Raw genomic sequence first — 24,233 nt, 5'->3', positions numbered from 1 at the left:
TACCACAGGACTTGTGTGGTCAAAAACTTTCACCATTTGCCCAGGAATGGACCATGTACATTGATGCTGGACTTAGCATCATAGGACCATTTTTGAAGCACTTGGTTTTTGTAACTTTTCCATTTTTAAATCTTGTAGAATTATTATTGTAACTGTTTATATGTTCATGTTTTGTTCAGCCCAGGAGTGCTGACTTGCACTAGGGGGGAATGTGGCACCCCCAGGAGTATGGTCGCCACAGTGGCTTTGCCTTCCTCCAGGGGAGGGTAATGCCAGGCTTGGAGGCAATGATGGGTCTCTCTCCCAGTCAATCCATACATGCAACACTGTTCCACTCCAGGCCAGCAGGGGGAACTCTGAACCTGGATTAAGGGGAGGAGTGCTCTCTGAGCGCCAAGAGGAAGGAGTGGTCAGTTGGTCTCCGGAGGGTGAAGTGTGCAGACATGTAGAGAGAAGCTGGAGGTTGAGCTGGGAATGGAGAGCTCTCTCACAGTGAGCGCATGAACTGGAGCCTGGTCTCCACGGTTGTACGGATACTAACGGTCCTGCAACAGATACCAGAGGAGTAGGAGGCTGTAAATGCCCTACTCCCATCTAAGACTTGAGGCACAACAGCAGATTGGATAGAGAGCCAGAACTCAAGAGAGAGGAGTCCCCGAGAGAGGCTACAACTGTCTGCCGTGCAAGTAAGGTTCTTGGGAACATCTGACAGGAGGAACTTCAGTGTAACCCAGTACTTGGAGTACTTCATTCAAATAGGCGCTAGTAAGGAGACTGCACAGCCCGTCTGCTGAGAGAGAATCCCTGAATTGCTTCCAGGCTAGCCTGCTCCGTTACCATCTATAATCAGGACCCTGGACAGCAGTTATCAAGTGAAGGTACAGAAATTGCACCCCGCTGTGTCTTGTCTGCTTCCTACCCTTACGGCTCTGCTACAGCACCGTACTATCCACATCTTCACTGCCCTGGGACTATAGCTTCACCTGTGGGGAGCTATTACATCTTTGCTGCACCATGCCATCAGTCCCAGCGGATCTGTCTGCAGCGTCGGCTTAACATCTCGCTTGCCGAGCACCACAGGTGGCGTCACAAACTATTCCATTCCATTAACTACATTCCCCCATTACTTGGGTGCCCAGGACCCTGGTCCGGGTCACCGCTGCTGTGACACATCCCACTGACACCGGCCCGGTACCGAGTACCCCACAGCCCTGGGAGGGCATCCCATATAACATGTATATCTGCTGTACCATGCACTGATTTCTATGTCACGCCATCTCTGCATACTCACCCGGCCATCGCTCCCACGCCGCAGCCCCTCGCCACCCGACAGGCAAGGTGGTCACCTCTGACAGGCGCGCGGCCGACGGCGTCTTTGCATGCAATGCGCATGCACCATAGGCCGCGGCTGCGCCTCCCTTCTGCTTCTTGTGCTCCGGCTATGCCCTGACCTGGAAGCACCCCCTGACCAATGGGAGACCAGACAGGGGCATATCAGGCCGCTTCCCCCTGAGGGAGGCGCCTGATCATTGTGTTTCCTAGCACACTGGGCCTCGCTTCTTCGTTTGCTCTCTGCAGTCTCACAGTCCCGTTCTCGTGTGCTCCCTGCTGCAGCCTCGCAGTCTCTGCAGTTTCACAGTCCAGTTCTCGTGTGCTCCCTTCAGCAGCCTCGCAGTCCGGCTATCCGTGTCCCCTGCTGTACTCCACACCTGGAGATTCCTGCTCCAGTCCTGCCTCTGGTGTTCCTGTTCCATCCTGCTCCAGTCCTGCCGTCCTACTCCAGTCCTGCCTCCGGTGTTCCTGTTCCATCCTGGTCCAGTCCTGCCATCCTACTCCAGTCCTGCCTCCAGTGTTCCTGTTCCATCCTGCTCCAGTCCTGCCGTCCTACTCCAGTCCTGCCTCTGGTGTTCCTGTTCCATCCTGCTCCAGTCCTGCCTCCGGTGTTCCTGTTCCATCCTGCGCCAGTCCTTCCGTCCTACTCCAGTCCTGCCTCCGGTGTTCCAGTTCCATCCTGCTCCAGTCCTTCCGTCCTCCTCTAATCCTGACTCCTGTGTTCCTGCTCCAGCCATCCCTCCATGTTCCAGTCTACTGTCTTACTCCTTACCTGTCTCCTGTGTTTCAGCTCTGTCCTGTCATCTACACTTCAGTCCCAACACGTTCCAGTCTACAGACTTACTCCAGTCTTGTCTCCTGTGTTCCAGCTCTGTTCTGTCATCTACACTTCAGTCCCACAGTCCTACTCCAGTCCATCCTGAGCCGCCCCTCTCGGTACCGGCTACCGTGGTACTCGAACCCCTGGGCCTGCTCCTAATGGTCCCTGTATAGGGGTCGGTTCCACCTGGCAGCTCACCTGGGGCCCCTTGGTGCCACGGCCTAGAGGGTCCACTCCTGGAGATTCCTGCTCCAGACCAACCACGCTAACACTATGTATATGATTGTTTACATTTTCACCGCATCAATATACTATCACATTCAATAAAAGCACAGACTCAACCACAGTATCCTTATTGGACTCCGGTATAGTGGTTTATCTGCCTGTATAGCTACATGAGTCTGCTTCATATAGTGAGGACAGAATAGTGAAACGGCAGCCATCCAGCTGATGGGATTCAGTGAAACTGCAGCCATCCAGCTAGTGGGATTCAGTGAAAAGGCAGCCATCCAGTTAGTAGGAACTAGTGAAACGGCAGCCATCCAGCTAGTGAGATTCAAGCCACTGGCTACACAGAGACTTAATACAGCTACAGCAATCTCTGCACAGCCACACATTCCCCCAAGATACCATGTCTCACAAATCACACATGACAATATCTGTTACTTCCGTCTCCTCAAAGACAACATCCATCAGCAGCGTGGTCGCCATTTCCTGCGCAAATGCTGAGGCCGCCAAAAAGTGAGCAAGCTTTGCTGTCCAAGAGATGCAACTTAAATTAGAAAAGGCATGCCTGGATGCCGCCTTAGAGAGCCTAGCAGCAAAAAGGGAAGCTGCCGCCGCCCTCGCCGAAGGAGAATCGCAAGACGCTGCGCAAAACCCTGAGCTGCATAGACAAAGCAGTCTGCAGAGTCTGGAGTTTCCACTGTAAGATTCACCACAACGCCCATCTCAGTATGTTAATTAACTTCCTGATCCAAACTATAACTCTAAACCAGTACCAAAACAAGATCAGGACATCTCCAGTGAAGCAACCGAGAGTCATCATGAGGCTCAGCTCCAGGACAGATACAAACATGAAAACGTGGAGCAAAGCAACTGTGCTAATGACTACTTTGCCCCTCACCAGGTAACCAACGTAAATCACTTTGCTGACACATCACACGTCAGACTGAAGCAATATGACACCGGCTGGCGTCACCCTGATGATACTAACAGGTATGAACGCACCTCACATCATTATCATGGTGACCCATCACCAGTATACTCTGCTGACAACCTGTTCACAACAGAATTTGCTAAGTTCTTTACACGACGTGAACTGGTTGCCAAGTGACTCATGAAATTCACTGACCAAGCTGAAGGTTACAGAGCTTGGAAAGCTTGCTTCCAAAATGTCACTAGAGATTTGGGGCTACAACATAGGGAAGAGATAGACCTCTTAGTCAAATACCTGGGAGAAGAGTCAGTCAAACGCATAGTAAGGATCAGAGACATTAATATAAACCGCCCTGAGACTTGCCTCAAAGAGATCTGGAAGAGGCTGGATGAGTGTTACGGCTCAGCAGAGATAATAGAAGGAGCCTTGTTCAAAAGAATCGATGACTTTCCTAAAACATCTAACAAAGATCTGCAGAAACTTAGAGAATTAAGCGACTTGCTAAAGGAAGTCCAAGTTGCCAAATGCACAGCTAGAAGTGTTAACCATATAGTCCAAAAGTTGCCCTACAATCTACAGGAGAGGTGGCTCACACATGGTTCCACATAAAATACAAACACAGTGTTCCATTCCCTCCTATCTATGTTTTTGTAGTCTTTATACACCAATAAGCGAGAATTAGAACTGATCCCAGCTTTGAATTTGCAATGTCATACCATCACCAGCTGCAAATCCACGCAGAACGTCTGTGGCAGTACACAAGACTTATGTTTTTTCTCCAGGTTCTAATTTCAGGTCTGCTGGCTGCTCCCAATCATAGACAAAGGTGCAGGACCCTGACACGCAGTGCCCGCTCCATCAGAAGCCTCATCTTCTCCTGAAATGCAGAGCCTTCAGAGGAAAATCTATGCCAGATCGCAGAAGCTTCCTGAAAAAAACGGTATCTGCTCGTCCACAACTCATCTCGCCAAGGATTGCAAGGTCAGTGTAAAATGCCCAAAATGTGGCATTACAGATTATAACACTGCTCTACACCCTGGCCCAGCTCCTTGGAGTACACAAAACACACCAGCTGACAGTGATCATGGCGCGGAGGAAAGGAACACTGATACGGCTACGCCAGAGATCACTTCACAATGTATAGAAGTCTGTAAAGGGACAATAGAGAGTAGGTCCTCTTCAAAAATATGCCTCGTCAGAGTGTACCCAAAAGGCCAAAGAGACAAAGCTGTAAGACTGTATGCTTTCTTTGACGAACAAAGTAATCGATCCTTGGCTAGATCAACATTCTTTGACCTTTTCAACTTCAAAGGACCAAGCACTCCCTACTCATTATAGACGTGTGCAGGCACAGTGACAACAGTAGGCAGGAAAGCTAATGACTACCAAATCGAGTCCTTAGATGGACAATTCTACCACTACCTACGAGTGTAACCAGATCCCAGACAACAGATCTGAAATCCCTAAGCCAGATGTAGTAATCCATCACGCTCACTTAAAATGCATAGCACACCTTATATTGGAACTCGACCATCAGGACGATATAATACTGCTGTTGGGGAGAGATATCCTACAGGTTCAAAAGTGAGACGTCATATCAATGGACTCAACAATGCTCCTAATGCCCAAAGCTAGACTTAGGATGGGTCATAATAGGAAACATATGCTTGGGACGCATGCACGCCCCATCTTCTGTGACAAGCATGCTGACAAATACATTGGAGAAAGGACATCCATCTCCGTTTCAACCTTGTACCAATGAGTTCCATGTCAGAGAACTACCACAAACCATCCAACTGCCCAATCATTTAATAGACTTTACTCACAACAGCAGTATAGTGTCAGGAAGCTATATGGATCAGTTAGGGTATACAGTCTTCCAGAGAACTAAGCAGGACAACCAAGTGGCAATGTCAGTAGAGGACAAGTTGTTCTTAGAGGTAATGGATAAGGGACTTGTTAAAGATGAGACCAACAGCTGGGTCGCATCTCTTCCCTTCAGAACCCACAGACCACGTCTACTGAATAACAGAAATCTGGCATTAAAATGTTTCTCCTCTCTCAAACATAATCTGCAAAAGAAATCAGAGATGAATGATCATTTTTTCTCCTTCAAAGTCTTTCGAGAATTGTCATGCAGAGCTAGCTCCCACTCTCAAAGACTCTGAAGAATGCTGGTTCCTACCCATGTTTGGAGTATACCACCCTAAGAAACCAGGCCAGATTAGAGTGGTGTTTGATTCCAGTGCTAAGTTTGATGATGTCTCCCTGAATGACGTTCTACTGACGGGACCAAACCTCAGTAACAAACTGCTGGGAGTACTTATATGCATCAGTAAGGAATCCATTGCCTTCATCGCTGACATCCAGCAAATGTTCCATTGTTTCCTTGTGAGAGAGAGAGACAGGAACTTCCTAAGATTCTTCTGGTACAGAGACAATGATCCTACTAAAGAAGTCACAGAGTATTCCATGAGAGTGCACATCTTTGGCAACAGTTCTTCACCTGCAGTCGCCATTTATTGTCTCAAAAGGTTGGCTCAAGAAGGAGAAGCAGAATATGGATCAGATGTCAGACAATTCATAGAAAAAGACTTATGTTGCCGACTGTCTGAAAGCCATGCCTTCAAATGAGACTGCCATCAGTCTTCTCAGGAGAGCACAAGAGATGTTTGCCTGCTCGAACCTCAGGCTTCACAAAATAGCCTCAAACAGCCAAAAACTCATGGAAGCATTCCCTTCTCAGGACTTATGTAATGGTATCAGAGACCTGGACTTGGGGTTAGACCCCGCAACAATGCAACGCAGCCTTGGGCTTCTCTGGTATCTACAGTCAGACACTTTCACCTTTCAGGTCAGCAAGGAAGAAACGCCTTTCACATGTAGAGGTGTCCTGTCTACCATCAATAGTCTGTACGATCCCTTGGGTTTCGCAGCTCCTGTCACTATACAAGGCAAGGCCCTACTAAGAGACTTAACTAGGGAAATATCTGATTGGGATGCACCTCTATCTAATAAGAGGATCCAGTGGGAAGCATGGAAGAGCTCTTTAGCAGACCTCTCCAACCTGAACATACCAAGACCATACACCCCTGTGCCAGCTACAGAAATACAAAGCCAAAGACTGTACGTATTTGCAGATGCTTCTCTCAAAGCAATTGCCACTGTTGCCTATCTCAAAACTGTAGACTCCAAATGTCAGAGCCACATTGGGTTTGTTATGGGGAAGGCCAAACTCGCACCACAACCAGAGCACACTATACCAGGTTAGAGCTCTGTGCCGTAGTCTTAGCCATTGAGTTAACGGATTTCATCGCATCCGAGATGGATATCGACCTGACACAGGCCAGGTTCTATAAATTGGATCTGTATATCGTGTTTTGTGTGGTTCTCCTCACCCCTCTTTCATGTTGTATAACAACGGATCTGTATTTGTCCACTAGTCTAACAGCATATGTACACTGAGGAATGTTTTCTGGACACCTTTGAGCTAGTAGGAGAGGACTCAGATGCTGAAATCTGCCCTCAGGTGTCTACACTTCATACAACGACCTCTACTATCCAGCTTGGATCTCACAGGTTTGACAAATTTTCAAGTTTGGAAGTCACTTATTCGAGCCATTACCTGCCTGACCCAAATTGCTCGTTCGTTCAGGACCACCAGAACTTGTGCTACAGAGAAATGTAAAGGTTGGGATCTTTGTAAAAATACCTATGTTACCTCTGACTTAAAATTTTCTAGAAACCACATCATCCTCACTGTTCAAAGAGAAACCTACTTTGCAGAGATCCAATGTGTCACGTTGGCGGTGGTAGCCGCCGCCGTCCCAGCAGTGGCGGGGCCCGCCGCCGCCTATACTCACCGGCGCTCGCCATGCCGCACTGTGCCCGCCTCCTCCTCGTTCCCATCAGTCCGGCGCATGCCTGCTTCGTGCGGGTGCCTTAGGCCGCGGGCACGCTCTGCAGGTCTCTTAACCCTGCAGTGCCCGCCCAGAAGCCTGAGCGCCCAATCAGCCAGCAGCATGGGGTATATCAGGCATCTCCAACATGGTGGGGATGCCTGATTATCGTGTGCCTTTCCTGTATCCTGGCCAAGTGTTTAGGGGTTTCCCCTTCTCACTCTCTCTTCTCAGTCCTGTACCCCGTTTCTCCGTCCTGCACCCCAGTGCCCAGTCCTGTACTCCGTGTCTCCGTCCTGCACCCCGTGTCTCCGTCCTGCACTACAGTGCCCAGTCCTGTACTCTGTTTCTCCGTCCTGCACCCCAGTGCCCAGTCCTGTACTCCGTGTTTCCGTCCTGTACTCCAGTGCCCAGTCCTGTACTCCGTGTCTCCATCCCGTACTCCCCTCTCTGTGCCTGGTCCTGTACTCCGTGTTTCCGTCCTGCACTAAACTCTGTACTTCCTACTCCCTGCTGCATTCCATTCTCAGTCCTGTACCCCTCACTCAGTCCTTTGAGCCACCCCTCTTGATTCTAGCAGTCGCGGCATCTGTCTTCCGAGGGCCTGCCCCTAACGGCCCCTGTATAGGGGTCAGCACCACCTGGCACGCTCACCCCCGGGAGCTCCAGTGCCGCGATCCAGAGGGTCCACTCTCGGACGTAACCTACCTGTCGTCACACAATGTCTTATTAACAAAGCTCCATTACCAGCGAGCAGCGTATTGAGAAAACTCGACCCATCCATCAACAACAACGTCCTGCTGAGATTAGGAGGCTGACTCAAAGAAGCTAAAATGTAGTTTGAGGAGAAATTCCCTCTTATCCTTCCTGGAAAATGTCATGTTGCCTACTTAATTGTACAACACTACCACAATCTGGTCAAACACCAAGGAAGACTATTTACAGAAGGAGCCGTCAGAACTGCTGGCCTGTGGATTGTTGGTGCAAAGAAACTCGTCAGTAGTGTAATCTACAAATGCATTACCTGCCGCAAGCTTCGTGGTTCAACTCAAACCCAAAAGATGGTTGACCTACCAGCAGACAGACTCAGCCCAGACCCTCCTTTTACCAGCGTTGGTCTCGATGTGTTTGAGCCTTGGTCAGTTGTTTCATGTCATACGAAAGGCATCCAAGCGAATAGTAAACGTTGGGCAGTCATGTTTACCTGTATATCAATCAGAGCCATCCACACAGAGCTCATTAAGTCTCTTGACACGTCAAGCTTCATGAATGCTTTAAGATGTTTTATTGCCATCCGTGGTCCTATCAAGCATATATGTTCGGATAGAGGTAATAACTTTGTTGGTGCAGCAAAAGGAATACCTTCAAATCTAGACTATAAGACTCTCGAGAGGTTCCTCAGTGACCAAAGTTGCACATGATCATTAAACCCCCCTCACTCTTCACACATGGGTGGATCTTGGAAACGAATGATTGGTCTAGTACAGAGAATTCTTGTTACCATTCTTCTTCAAGAAGGACCAGCGAAGCTTACCCACAAAAGCCTAATCACCTTCATGGCAGAAGCCGCAGCTATAATCAACACAAGACCCTTGGTTCCAGTCCCTAACGACCTTGGGGAACCTTTGCTATTGACCCCAGCTACTCTCCTTACCCAGAAAACGGGACTGTCAATTGCCCCTCCAGGAGGTTTCGATGCTAAGGACCTCTACAAGCGCCAGTGGAGACAACTACAAAGTCTTGCAAATACATTCTGGGACAGGTGGCGCAAACAATATTTGTCTACCCTGCAGCCATGGATAAAGTGGCAATCTACTAGGCCTAATCTGAGCATAGGTGACCTTGTTCTTGTGAAAGACTGTCGAGTCCACCGGAACCAGTGGCCACTTGGTCTAGTTACCGCAACATTCCCGAGCAAGGATGGCAACGTCCGCAAAGTTGAACTAAGGATGACCAAAGGGAATGAACCTAAGACATTTTTCAGACCAGTAACTGAACTGGTCCTTTTGTTGCCTTCAGAAGAAAGGGATAGTGACATCTGTTGATGCCAGATGGGGAGTGCTGTCTCCAACATCAAATTTGTAATCTCTGTTTATGTGTTTGTATAAATTTGCAGTAATTTTGCAGTGTTTTGGCTCCCTCTAGTGGCCAGAGTCATGTTCATGGTCCTATTTTCTGTTTTTCTATTTTCCATGTCTGAATCTCCTCCCCTTTTTTTGCAATGCATTGTGGTAGCTCAGCCTCCATCTCCCTCCATTTTCCTTCAAGAAGGAGCTCATCCATTGCTGTCCCTTTGCGATTGCATTGCTGGTATGTACTTATGCTTTCTATAGTTAATTTCTGTCATAATATTAGCCTAGCATAGTCAGTTGGCATACAGCGCAGGATAAAAGTACACTGAGCCTTACTTCGATTTTTGGACAACAGAATAAACAAATCAACAGCAGTTCAAGAATTGATTTTATTTATTTTTTACGCCGCTTCTCGAGCAGTATAAGTGAGTAGATAACTTTATTCTTTGGGTCGGTGCGATTATAGTAATATCAGATTTATGTTGGATTTTTTATTGGCTTCTATTACTGTCACGCACAGTGTGGGAAGACTAAGTGCAACACGAAGGGAAGGAAGCCCAAATGCTAGGGAAATGGAGACCCCTAGGTAGAACTAATAGCACCTACCTCCCCTACCGTCCCTATATTAGTTCCACACTAAGGGGAACCTAAGCCCTGTATATCCCTAGAGCTAGGCCCTGAATAGGGAAGGGTGTGAGCACTGGTCAGTCTCGACAGTACACTAAAGAGAAGAAGGGAGACAAACAAGACGTCCTCCAACAGCACCAGAAAGGAAGTTTGCCGACTGCTATCACTCCAAACTTTCGCAAGGGAAAATGTGAATATCACTGGCAACTCCCTTAAGCAGACTGTGTGTCTATAAACACCCAGATCCAGGTGTGTAAATTAGAGCCAGAGGGAAGTTGCCACTGGGTCGATAAATCAGAAGGCTTAAGAAGGCATCTGCAATGTTAAACGCAGAGACCTTCTGCAGCCAGATGCAGAGCGACTGTCTGTAGCATCTGACACACCCATGACAATTACACTCTTAAAGCAGCTTTTCTTGAAAAAGCAAGTTTTTGCATCACCATTTTTTTGAAAGCTATAATTTTTCAATATTTATGCCTACAAAGTTATGTGAGGGCTTATTTTTTGTGGGTTAAGTTGACAATTAACCCGGAGGTTGTCATGACGACCTCAGGTTGCCTTGACAACTATCAGGTGCTTGCAATCATGTCATGGGGGCGCCGATCGTAAGGGAGAGGTAGCCCCTCCCTCTCCTTGGCTCCCAAATGCTGCAATCGATTTTTATCTCAGAAGTTAGGGAGTTAAACAGCCAGGAGACAGTATGGGCACCACTCTTTGCAATGACAGGTGGCATTTTGCTATCACGTAAGCAGATTTTCCAGCTGTAATCGCACGCAATACCTGATAAAGATGTATGGGTACATCAAAGGTCGTGAACAGGTTAATGAATGCTGCACTAACAATTCTGTAAGTAAAAAATCCATTTATGATAAGTTTTAGCCATGAGTAGGGATGGGTTTACCCATGCATGTTCGAGTCCGCCGGGTACAGAAGAACTTTATAAAAAAGTTTAGTTCTGGTGCCAGAATGGTACCCGAAACCGCTTTGAGGATGTATTCTCAGAAAAGTGGTATCAAGAATTTCTTGCTTATGATTGTCAAGTTAACTTGCTCCCTCTAGCAAAACTACCCAAAACTAGATTGTACAATCTTTCTGGCCCTGAAAGGCAGGCTATGAAGGATTATGTCACCTAAAACCTTTCCAAGGGACATTTTAGACCCATCTCTTCTTCTGGGGCCTCAGGGTTCTTTTTTTGTTAAGAAAAAAGATGGTGGTCTGCATTTTTTTTTGGGACTTTCCTGCCATTTTTTTCTGCTTAGGAATGGAGGGACAGACTCCAATGAAATGACCCCTTTGGCCAAAAGAGAAAAAGAAGGCTCAGAGTGAAGAAATCTGCCTCCCCCTTCCGCCTCCCTTATCAGTGAAATTGGGAGGAATTTCACCACTAGAAAGTACTACAGGGAAAGCAGTCACCACAGGTTTATCCCTAAGGGGTCTATCAAACTAAATGGCTAAGGCCATAGCGGCCTCTAAGGACTCAAGGGTTTCATACAATACAAGATCATCTTTTATCTTTTCTTACAGACCCTGATAAAAATGACTTCTAAGGGCAGGGTTGTTCCACTTGGTGTCAGTGGCCATCTGCAGAACTCTGAACAATGCTCCTCCGCTGTCCTATCCCCCTGATTCCCCTGCTGAACATTACGCAGATTGGATTTAGCAAGGGAGACTCAGTCAGGATCATCATAGATGAGGCTAAGGTGTTGTGAGCTCATCTGTTCATTCATCTTTTGTGTCCGAGGATCTCCCTCTTCTGGTGAAGGAAGGTAGTGAGGCTGATTACCAAACACCTGATCAGGTGGATGGTGACTGGATAACGGGATCTTCTGACTGGATATAAGGCAGCCGACGCCCTTCTGAGTCGCTGGTGATTTCTCTGCTGGATTCTTGGAGACCAGTTTGATTCCTGCTTCCCAAAGATAAGTTTTTGCTCTGCTATTGAACTTATTAGTTTTGGTTTTGTTTACCTTGTTTTTTGGAGTTCAGCCATCCCCGGCCGGGGGTGTGCTGGATTCTTTTTCCTTGATCAGTGTTCTCTTTTGCTCTGCTTCCAGAATATTCTGAGTGCTGATATAGGGTTTGAAGTCTAGTGACTTCAGGGTCCTTTTTGCTTATCAGTTGTGTTGGTAATATTTTTAGCAGGGTTTTCTCGGATTGCAGACAGCAGCTTTTCTATCCTGTCCTTTTTAGTTAGCTTGGGCCCCATCGTTTGCTCAACCTATCTTTCTATCTGTGTTAGTGTTTTCATCTTGCTTCACCGTCATTATATGTTGGGGGCTGCCTATTGCTTTGGGTCTGCTCTTGGGCAGTCAGTTTTTCCCTTTTCTCTCTTTAGGCTTATGTAAATCTCTGGCTGTGACGAGGTGTCTAGGATCACCGTAGGAACACTCCACGGCTACTGCTAGTTGTGTGATAGGATTAGGGGTCAGCAATCCGCTAGTTTTCAACCTCTCTGTTTTTCTGGGCTGAGCTTGTGTTTTGTCTTTTCCTCCTCGGTGACTCAATCATAACAGAATCACCAGCCATACCGCAGATTCTAGGGTACTCAAAAGCAGGAAGGAATTGTTTAAAAAAAAAAAAAAAGGTGTCAGAATTTATTTATTTTTTTTTGGTGTATATTTTTTCCTCTTTTTCTCTGAGGCCGTAGGAGGAATATTTTTTTTTCTGATGGAGTTTAAGCAATTGTCTGATCGTGTGGAGCAGCTTGATGCTGAGATGCTGGGAATTTCCGCCTATCTTGCTCGTTCACACGCTGCTGAACCAAAAATCCCCACTCCTGATGTGTTTTTTGGGGATCGGTCTAAATTTTTGAATTTTAAGAATAATTGTAAATTATTTCTTGCCTTGAAGCCTAACTCATCGGGGAGCTCTGCGCAGCAGGTTAAAATTGTCATCTCCTTGCTGCACGGCAATCCCCAGGATTGGGCGTTTTCTTTAGTACCAGATGATCCTATTCTAACTAAAATGGACGCATTTTTTCAGGCCTTGGGGTTGTTGTATGATGAACCTAATGCGATTGATCAAGCTGAAAAGACCCTGTTGGCATTGAGCCAGGGTCAGGATTCTGCAGAACTGTGCTGTCAAAAATTCCGAAAGTATCCGTTACCCCTGATTTCTGACCTATTTTCTAGAGTTGAAGGTGCTTGCTGGTTTACCAAGCTTGACCTCAGGGGGCGTATAATCTTATTCGCATTAAGCATGGGGATGAATGGAAGACAGCGTTTAATACTCCGGAGGGACATTTTGAGTACCTGGTGATGCCTTTTGGGCTCACTAACGCCCCTTCTGTCTTCCAGTGCTTCATGAATGATATTTTCCGGGACTTTGTGGATAAGTTTCTGATCATCTATTTGGATGATATTTTGATCTTTTCCAGGGACTGGGACTCTCATGTGGAACATGTTCGGACTGTGTTCCAGATTTTGAGGGAAAACTCCCTGCATGTTAAGGGATCGAAATGTCTTTTTGGTGTACAGAGGATTTCATTTTTGGGATTTATTTTGTCTCCGTCAACTATTGAAATGGACCCTGCCAAGGTACAGGCAATTTATGATTGGGTGCAGCCCGCTTCTTTGAAGGCTCTCCAGAAGTTTTTAGGTTTTGCTAATTTTTATCGTAAGTTTATAGCCAATTTTTCTGTTATTGCCAAACCATTGACTGATTTGACTAAGAAGGGCGCTGATTTGCTGAATTGGTCTCCAGAGGCTGTTTCTTCTTTTCAGGAGCTGAAGCGGAGGTTCACTTCTTCTCCGGTTTTGCGACAACCCGATGTCTCACTTCCATTTCAGGTGGAGGTGGATGCTTCAGAGACTGGTGCAGGAGCTGTTTTGTCCCAAAAAGATCCTGTAACATCTAAAATGAACCCCTGTGCCTTCTTTTCCCGAAAGTTCTCTCCTTCGGAACGCAACTATGATGTGGGGAACTGAGAACTGTTGGCCATGAAGTGGGCATTTGAGGAGTGGAGACATTGGTTGGAGGGAGCTAGACATCAAGTTGTGGTCCTCACTGACCACAAGAATTTGATCTACCTTGAATCGGCTAAATGCTTGAATCCGAGACAGGCCAGGTGGGCCTTGTTTTTCACACGTTTTGATTTTGTGGTCTCCTTTCTCCCGAGCACTAAGAACGTTAAGGCTGATGCCCTCTCTAGGAGTTTTTTGGCCGATTCTCCTATTGTGACCAAGCCTGCTACCATCTTAGGTGAGGGGGTGGTTCTTTCTGCCATCTCGCCTGATTTGAGACGTGCTCTGGAGAAGTTTCAGGAGGATAAGCTTGAGTGTTGTCCCTGTGGTAGGTTGTATGTTCCTGACCAGTGGAGGAGGAAAGTGATGTCTGAGGTTCATTGCTCCACATTGGCTGGTCATCCAGGTATTTTTGGTACTAGAGATTTGGTGAGTCGGTATTTTTGGTGGCCTGCCTTGTCTCGTGATGTCAGAAATTTTGTGCAGTCCTGTGGGACTTGCTCCCGATCTAAGCCTTGTTTTCGTTCTAGTGGGTTGATGATGCCTTTGCCGGTGCCCAGTCTTTCCCGGGCCCAGTCCAGGGCCTCCAAAAACTCATCTAACGACCAGAGGGACTGTGAGTCAGTTGGGGGGCAGAAAGCATTAAATGATGCCCTTAAAGGAGAGAAACAACAATCCCCACTCACTGCTCCTGACTTCCAGAGGAACATGGATGTAGCCTGAAGTAATACAGTAACATAGTTAGCATGGCCGAAAAAAGACGTTTGTCCATCCAGTTAAGCCTATATTTCATCAGTATAAATCCCCAGATCTATGTCCTTCTAAAGAATCTACAGTAATAACTGTAAGATACAATGTTGTTACGCTCCAAGAAGAACTCCAGGCCTCTCTTGAACCCTTCGACTGAGTTCACCATCACCATCTCCTCAGGCAGGGAATCCCAAATTCTCACTGCCCTATCAGTAAAGAATCCTCTTCTGTGTTGGTGGGAAAAACCTTCTCTCCTCCATACACAGAGAATGCCCCCTTGTGACCGTCACCTTCCTTGGTATATTCATATCCTCTGAGAGATATTTATATTGTCCCCTTATATACTTATACATGGTTATTACATAGCCCATCAGTAGTCTTTTTTCTAGACTAAATAACCCTAATTTTGCTAATCTCTCTGGGTATTGAAGTTCCCCATCCCCTTTATTAATTTTGTTGCCCTCCATCTAAAGAATGCTATCTTCTATTGCATTGACTGCTTTACATAGTTTTGTATCATCTGCAATTATCGATATTTTACTGTGTAAGCCATCTAACAGATCGTTAATAAATGTGTTGAAGAGAATAGATCCCAACACTGACCCCTGCGGTACCCCACTGGTCACAGCGACCCAGTTAGAGAATATACCATTTATAACCACCCTAGAGAGTTTGCAGCATGTTACTCAGGGCACCACACCAGGCAGGGCAGAGTTCTCCGGAGTGGACCCTCTGGACCGTGGCACAGAGGGACCCCGAACGAGCAACCAGGTGTGGCCGACCCCTATACAGGGACCGTTAGGCGCAGGTCCGGGGGTTCGGATGCCACGGTAGCCAGAACCAAGAGGGGCGGCTCGGAATGGATCCGGTAGACTGGACTGGAACAGGACAGCGAGCTGGAACCAGGGTTGGCACGGCTTGTGACGGACAGCAGGTACGGACTCGGGTAGGCAGTGCTGGAGCAGGTACGGAGACTGGACTGGAACAGGTACAGACGCAGGACTGGAGCTGGTACGGACCCAGGACTGGGACAGGTGCGAACACGGAACTGGAGCAGGTGCGGACACAGGACTGGAACAGGTACGACCACAGGACTGGAGCAGGTGCGGACACAGGGCTGGAGCAGGTACGGACACAGGGCTGGAGCAGGTACGGACACAGGGCTGGAGCAGGTATGGACACAGGACTGGAACAGGTGTGGACACAGGGCTGGAGCAGGTACGGACACAGGACTGGAACAGGTGCGGACACAGGGCTGGAGCTGGAGGAGACAAAAGAGATTAGCACAAGGAGCCTGATGACAGGCGAGCGCACGGACCCAAGAGTGCTGAAGGAACAACAGCGGTCAGGCGCCTCCACTAAGGGAGGACGACCTGATATAGCTGCCGCTGCGCCCCCATTGGCCAGGCGGCGCTATCAGGGCAGGGCGCCGCCGGAGGCAGGGTCAGATGGGGAGAGCCGACCGCGGCCTACGGCGCATGCGCGAGGCCCATGGTGACGTCACCAGCCGCGGGCCGCACAGAGGAGGAAGCCGACGTCTTGGCTGGGAGGAGCGCGGCTGCCGGACGCGGTAAGTATGGCAGCGCGCGCTGGGACACCTGGCGGGGAGCGTGGCAGGGGACCCAGGGGCCGAGACAGCAGGGCCAGGGACCGTGACAGTACCCTCCCCCTCACGCCGCCCCCTACTGCGGTTGGCAAAAAATCTCCTGAGAATGCGGGGGGCGTTGATGTTCTCCCGGGGCTCCCAGGATCTCTCCTCAGGACCAAAACCCTCCCAGTCAACAAGGAAAAAGGTCCTCCCTCTAACTCTCCTCATGGCAAGAATATCCCTTACCTCGAAGGTGTCATCCAAACCCACCGGCAGAGGAGCTGGAGCAGGAGAAGGATGAAACCGATTCAGGACCACAGGTTTCAGGAGAGAGACGTGGAAGGTGTTCGGGATACGGAGCGAAGCAGGCAACCTCAACCTGTAGGCGACTTCGTTGATTCGTTCCAGGATCTCAAAAGGACCAATGTACCGGGGACCCAGCTTGTAAGAGGGTAGTTTCAGTCGGATGTACTTGGACGAAAGCCAGACCTTATCCCCAATGTGAAACGGTGGGGGGTCCAGCCTTCTCTTGTCTGCGTGTCCCTTCATTCGCTCGCTGGCTTTCTTGAGGGCTGCGTTGGTCTCGGACCAGATTTCAGAGAATTCCTGTAACTGGGAATTGGCTGCCGGTACCTCGGAGGCTGGGGTGACAGAAAGAGGTATGTTAGGATGTTTGCCAAATACTACGAAAAAAGGTGATTTGGTAGAGGATTCGCTGGCATGATTATTATAGGCGAGCTCTGCCCATGGAAGCAGCTCAACCCAGTCATCTTGATGGGCGTTGGAGAAATGCCGAAGGTATGCAGTCAGCGTCTGGTTAGTTCGTTCTACTTGCCCATTGGTCTGCGGATGATAGGCAGATGAAAAATCCAAGGATATGTCCAGAAGTTTGCAAAGCGCCCTCCAAAATTTAGCCGTAAACTGTACTCCATGATCAGACACAATTCGTTGAGGAAGGCCGTGTAATCTAAAAATCTGATGAACGAAGATGTTGGTTAAACCAGGTGCGGTAGGAAGGCCACTTAACGGAAGGAAATGCGCCATCTTAGAAAAGCGGTCCACGACCACAAGGATCACCGTACAGCCAGACGAGCGGGGCAGAACCGTGATAAAATCCATGGCGATACTTTCCCAAGGAGACTTCGGTATTGGTAAGGGAAGCAGCAGGCCAAAAGGAGAACGACGAGGTGTCTTATTCCTTGCACAAGAGGAACAGGAGGCGACGAAGTCTGCCACATCCTGACGAAGAGTGGGCCACCAGTAATACCGTGTTATGAGGGCCAGGGTTTTCCTAATTCCGGCATGACCAGCCACTTTGGAGGAATGACCCCACAGAAGAACTCTCCTCCTGACGTTCTCTGGCACAAGAGTTTTGCCCGGGGGTGGAGACAGCAGCATCAGCGGGGCCACTGTGATTATCTTCGTGGGCTCGATAACATGGGAAGGTTCTTCCCCAGATTCAGTCGACTGAAAGACCCTGGATAGGGCATCGGCTTTAGTGTTCCTGTCTGCGGGGCGAAAGTGCAGCTCAAAATCAAAACGAGCAAAAAACAGGGACTATCTAGCCTATCGAGGATTGAGCCTCTGGGCGGACTGGAGGTAGGCTAGATTCTTGTGGTCAGAATAAACAACAAATGGATGGACAGCTCCTTCCAAAAGGTGACGCCACTCATCCAATGCCAGTTTGATGGCCAATAACTCGCGGTCGCCAATCGAGTAGTTACACTCAGCTGGGGAGAAGGCTCTGGAGAAGAAACCACAGGGACGTAGGCGGCCCGAACCGGTTCTCTGGGATAAGACAGCCCCGGCACCAGTCGAGGAAGCGTCCACCTCCAGCACAAAAGGTTTGCCGCTCTCTGGACGGATCAAAACGGGAGCCGTGGAAAACGCTTGTTTTAGCGACTGGAAGGCCTCTTCGGCTTCGGGTGTCCAAGAATTAGTAGAGATCCCCTTACGGGTAAGGGCAGAGATCGGCTTGGAGAGTGTGGAAAAATGCGGAATGAATTGCCGATAGTAGTTGGCGAACCCCCAAAAAGTTGGATGGCTCTTAAGCCAACGGAACGAGGCCATTTGAGAATGGCGGAGAGTTTTTCAAGGTCCATCTGCAGCCCGGCATCAGAGACGATGTAACCCAGAAATGGCAGTGAGGTCTGCTCGAGCAGGCACTTCTCCATTTTGGCATATAAATGATTCTCCCGAAGACGCCGAAGAACAAGGCGGACGGTCCTCCTGTGAGATGGAAGATCTGAGGAGAAGACCAGGATGTCATCCAGGTATACTACGACACAGGAGTACAGGAGGTCCCGAAAGATTTCATTGACGAAGTCCTGGAACACCGCCGGGGCATTGCACAGACCGAAGTGCATCACCAAGTACTCGTAATGGCCGTCACGGGTGTTAAAGGCGGTCTTCCATTCATCGCCGGCACAGATGCGGATGAGGTTGTACGCCCCCCTGAGGTCCAATTTGGAGAAGATGCGTGCCCCTCTGAGACAGTCAAACAACTCCGGGATAAGAGGGAGCGGGTACCGGTTTTTGATAGTGATGCTTTTCAATCCTCTATAGTCGATACAAGGGCGCAGAGAACCGTCTTTCTTTTTAACAAAGAAGAACCCGGCGCCCGCAGGAGACGAAGACTTCTGAATGAATCCCTTGGCGAGGTTCTCCCCGACATATTCAGACATGGCTGTGGATTCTGAAGGAGACAGTGGATAGATTCTGCCCCTAGGAGGAATAGAACGAGGGATTAACTCGATCGGGCAATCGAAGGACCGATGTGGTGGGAGAACCTCCGACTCCTTCTTGTCGAGAACGTCGGCATAAGCCCAATAGGCTGAGGGAAGTCCTGAGAGCTTCTGAGGTGGGCGTGTGGGAACAACCGGATGAATGGGGTTCAGACAGCGACCATGACACGGATCTCCCCAGCGCAAGACCTCCCCGGTCGACCAGTTGAGTACCAGCTGGTGTGTCCGTAGCCATGGGAGGCCAAGTAGAATGGCATGAGACAGGTCGGGCAATACGTAGAAGGCCACTCTTTCTTGGTGGAGAGCGCCGACTTGCAAGACAACCTCCTCTGTGACCGCGGTGATGGATTCCTGTAGCGGTCTGCTGTCAACGGGAGCAAGAAGCCGGGGGTTCTTCAGGGTGACCACGGGAATACGATACTTATCCACCACTTCACGCCGGATGAAGTTGCCTGCTGAGCCCGAATCCACATAGGCCACCTCGGACCCACGCCTCTCCTCTGAAAGTAAAAGAACAGAAAGTGTAAGGGCCTGAGAGGACTCATAATCACTTAGGACGGCCTCTCTTACCTGGCCTAGGTGGAAGAGTTTCCCGGTCTCTCAGGACAAGAGCGGATGAAGTGGGATTCGCTTCCACAATATAGACAGAGGCCCTGCTCCCGTCTCTCCCTCTGACGTCTCTCAGTCATCTGGACCCGATCTACCTGCATAGGCTCGGGAGGCGGAGTATGTACAGGACCAGGCGAGCGTGGACTAAAGGGCCGACTAGCGGTCGGAGCAGGCCGAATGGGTCTCCTGTCCCTCGCAGAATCCCGGGCGCGCTCCTGGAACCGGAGGTCAATTCGAGTGGCCAGAGAGATGAGGTCCTCGAGGGTGGTAGGAGTATCCTGCCCTGCCAACTCACCCTTAATTCTGCCTGACAACCCCCGCCAAAAGTCCCCGACCAATGCCGCGTTATTCCACCCTAACTCAGAGGACATGGTGCAGAACCGAATGGCGTACTGACCAACAGTAAGGGAACCCTGGTGGAGGTTGAAGAGTGATTCCGTAAGCGAGGCTATTCATACAGGCTCATCGAACACCTTGCAAAAGGTGTCCAGGAAAACTGGAATATTAGAGACTATGGGATCGTCCCTCTCCCAGAGCGGATTTAGCCAGGACAAGGCCTCTCCCTCCAGATGGGACATGATAAAGGCCACCTTGGCCCTATCGGAGGGATACTGGTGAGGCTGAAGCTCGAAATGCAAGCCACACTGGTTTAGGAACCCCCTACATTGTTTGGGGTCCCCACTGTACCGGGGTGGTTTAGCCAAGCGAGGAGAGGGAAACGGAGCGGGATTGGGGAGGGCGGCGGACTGGAGATCTCCCAGACGACTGTCTACCGAGGCCATATAGGACAAAATATGGGACTGAGCGTCCCGCTGCTGGCTCAACTCCTGCTGGAGGCCAGCCAGCTGAGCGGCATTCCCGGGATCGGCTGCCTGAAGAGCGGACAGACGGGACTCCATGGACTTCATGACCGACATGATGCGCCCCTGGTTCTCCCATAAAAAGAGCAACTCCTTTTGACCGGGAGCAGAAATACCGGCGGGATCCATGGCCTGACCGCACTGTTACTCAGGGCACCGCACCAGGCAGGGCGGAGTTCTCCGGAGTGGACCCTCTGGACCGTGGCACCGAGGGACCCCGAACGAGCAACCAGGTGTGGCCGACCCCTATACAGAGACCGTTAGGCGCAGGTCTGGGGGTTCGAATGCCACGGTAGCCGGAACCAAGAGGGGCAGCTCGGAATGGATCCGGTAGACTGGACTGGAACAGGACAGCGAGCTGGAACCCGGGTTGGCACGGCTTGTGACGGACAGCAGGTACGGACTCGGGTAGGCAGTGCTGGAGCAGGTACGGAGACTGGACTGGAACAGGTACAGACGCAGGACTGGAGCTGGTACGGACCCAGGACTGGGACAGGTGCGAACACGGAACTGGAGCAGGTGTGGACACAGGACTGGAACAGGTACGACCACAGGACTGGAGCAGGTGCGGACACAGGGCTGGAGCAGGTGCAGACACAGGGCTGGAGCAGGTACAGACACAGGGCTGGAGCAAGTACAGACACAGGGCTGGAGCAGGTACGGACACAGGACTGGAACAGGTGCAGACACAGGGCTGGAGCAGGTACGGACACAGGACTGGAACAGGTGCGGACACAGGGCTGGAGCTGGAGGAGACAAGAGAGATTAGCACAAGGAGCCTGATGACAGGCGAGCGCATGGACCCAAGAGTGCTGAAGGAACAATAGCGGTCAGGTGCCTCTACTAAGGGAGGACGACCTGATATAGCTGCCACTGCGCCCCCATTGGCCCGGCGGTGCTATCAGGGCAGGGCGCCGCCGGAGGCTGGGTCAGATGGGGAGAGCCGACCGCGGCCTACGGCGCATGCGCGAGGTCTGCGGTGACGTCACCAGCCGCGGGCCGCACAGAGGAGGAAGCCGACGTTGGGGCTGGGAGGAGCGCGGCTGCCGGACGCGGTAAGTATGGTAGCGCGCGCTGGGACACCTGGCGGGGAGCGTGGCAGGGGACCCGGGGGCCGAGACAGCAGGGCCAGGGACCATGACACAGCATTCTTAATCACCACAAATGTATCCTGTCCCCCCAGAAAACCACCTTGGATTCAGGTTGAGTCTGGCATGGATGCTGAAAACACCACATCAGAGGTCTGCTGTTGTAGCAGCAAAACCAAAGATCGCAGATCTGTCACTTTCAGAGACAGACTGCATCTGTTTTGCAAGACCCATGACAGGATCCATTTTTAGCATCTTGAAAAAAAAAGGGCCAGTTATTATGTAACGCTGGAATAAGTAAATGGCGGGTGTGTGGCGCAAAAGAGGGGAAAAACTCATGGAAAATGGTAAAAGAAGCCCTGGCGATATTGAGAGGGGAGGAAGGAGACCCCTAAACACTCACCTGAGACTGAACCCTGCAGTCCTCCAGGACGGTCTTTCTCCTCTGCAAGCCACCACTTCCACTCAACGCGGCCGATGCCACCAAGGTACCTGATGCTGGTATGCTCCATCACTACCAGTGCTGCATCTTGTAAAATGGCACACACAAGGTTTTCTTCTTCAAACTCTGCCCTTCCGCGGGTAGAGTCTCTTCCTGTTGCTCCTCCCATTCAGCATCGGACCCTCCCCGTTCTTCAGGGATCTGCTGTACGGGATGGGGTTTCTTTTTCCTTCGCTATGCCCACTGCGGGCGGGCAAAGCTCACAGGGGGGCTATGACCTAGGCTCAGGCCATTGTCTCTACCAGGCAGATTTTAGCATCATTTCCAGTTTAGGACACGAAGAGCAGAACTTTTGCCAGTTTTTGCGCCATCGTCCATCATTTTAATGTCTCTAACAGCAGCCATCTTTGCCGTTTTAGGGGTTCATCTGATTTCTGAACGCAAGCAATCAAAACCCTTCCGACTGTGCCAATTTTGTGAGGTGGCCAGGGTGGTAGTCATGGAAAGGGGCTGCTGTTCCGACACACCCTGGCACCCCGCAAAGAAATTACAAAGTCCCAACTGTGTGATGTGTGTACAGTGCAAATCACTCACTTTTAGGTTAGAGTCCTCCTCAGGTTGCAGGGTCCCAGTTTCAGACATCATCACACACTGATTGACAGAGTCCAAGTTCATTTATAACACAACAACTTTACTCAGCACGTCCAGTTCAGTTGCAGGCATCGCACAGTAATCCTCAACGATCCTAGATCCTTTCCTCTGTGCTGTTCCTTGCTCTCCTGTAATTCTATATTCCCATACCTCACCCTTCAGTACCACATCGTCCAGACTAGCCACACTAGTTAGTGCCTGGAGTTCCCCATCCGTTTTCCCCTCTGAGGACGAAATCAAGGAAGGCACTTTCCAACTTTTTCCAAACTGTAGGTCTCGGACGTTTTTGGATATCCCGCTGAACCTAGCTGCTATCCCTCGTTTGCTGCACGTGTCCCTTTGTGTACGTGTAACTTCTGGTGCCAAGGTCCTGGACTACTGAACTCCTCTTGAACTCGTTTCTACAACAATCTCACTTCTCCTCATCCCACACTCTGATTAAAACCAGGAAGTGTCTCAATTGTCACTACTCTGGCCCCTCCTACTCCGAAATCCCCTATTTCTTATCCTAACCTTACTCTAACACTGTATCTCACTATCTCTATTCTTAGCCCATAGAGATATATAACTTATGTAGGGGGTAGACTGAGCTGTGGACCTGTCTGAGATGGAAAGAACATGTAAAAGATGATGTACACTATGCTTTATTGTATGTGTATGGTTAACAGCTGGGAATTAGTGCAGGACAACATAGTACCGGGTTTTGGCCACAAGATGGAGAAAGAGAGCAGTGAGTAAAGGACTTAACAGCAAGCCTTAGGGTAGGGATACTGCATAGTCATGGTGGTTGGAGTTACGGGACTGAGAAGGGGATTTCCAGAGAGAGGAGATATAAGAGAGAAGAGTCCCAGGGGCAGGGCAGAGAGACACCCACAGGGAAGAAAGGAGTGAGAAGAGCACAGGAGAGCACGGAGAGAGAGGAGAAGCTCAGGAAGGACAAAGGAGAGCCAGAGACAGTTACTCGGAGAGGGGGGTTGCCCTGAGGAGGCAGCTGCAGGAAGGGACGGTAGCGACTGATGGAAGGTTTGGGTACCGGATGGCTGGGATACCGAAGAGTGAGTAGGTGTACAGCAGGCAGACTTAGCCAGGGGGAAACGCTGTGGCTGTGGGCCTAACGGCAGCCATGGTGATAGAACCCGAAGGGTCTTTGCCAATCAAAGCAGTAGGAAGGTGACAAGTACCCAGGCCACGGAGCAGAAGCTGGTGTGTCTGCTGTGGATGTCAAGAGGACACCGAATAAAGTTTGGACCTGATTGAACGGATTTCTGCCTCTGCTTCCAGTATGTTCCGCGGCCGAAAGGGACCACCCCCCATTCGGCACACGTACCTACACTTAAACAATTATGATGTTTGAGTACTGTGTAGCGTATTACTATACAATAAAACAGTACCACATAGCACACCATTTTGTACATAAAACGTACCCGTTTTATTAGGAAGTAATGTGAAAGGATGCAGGGCATAATTTAGCCTCCCCCCAACACATACCTTACACATGTACAGACACATTTACTGCATAAAAATATTAGTGGGAATGCTTCTTTAAATCTGGAGTTGAAAACAATTAGTAGGAGTTCCAGGTGACAGACCCCATTGATTTAAATAATTTGATATTGATAACTTAGCCTGT

This window comes from Dendrobates tinctorius, unplaced genomic scaffold (genome assembly GCF_039654945.1).
Source record: "Dendrobates tinctorius isolate UK_male_01 unplaced genomic scaffold, ASM3965494v1 ptg000134l, whole genome shotgun sequence".
Taxonomy (NCBI): domain Eukaryota; kingdom Metazoa; phylum Chordata; class Amphibia; order Anura; family Dendrobatidae; genus Dendrobates; species Dendrobates tinctorius.
Note: the sequence above shows the minus strand (reverse complement) of the source record.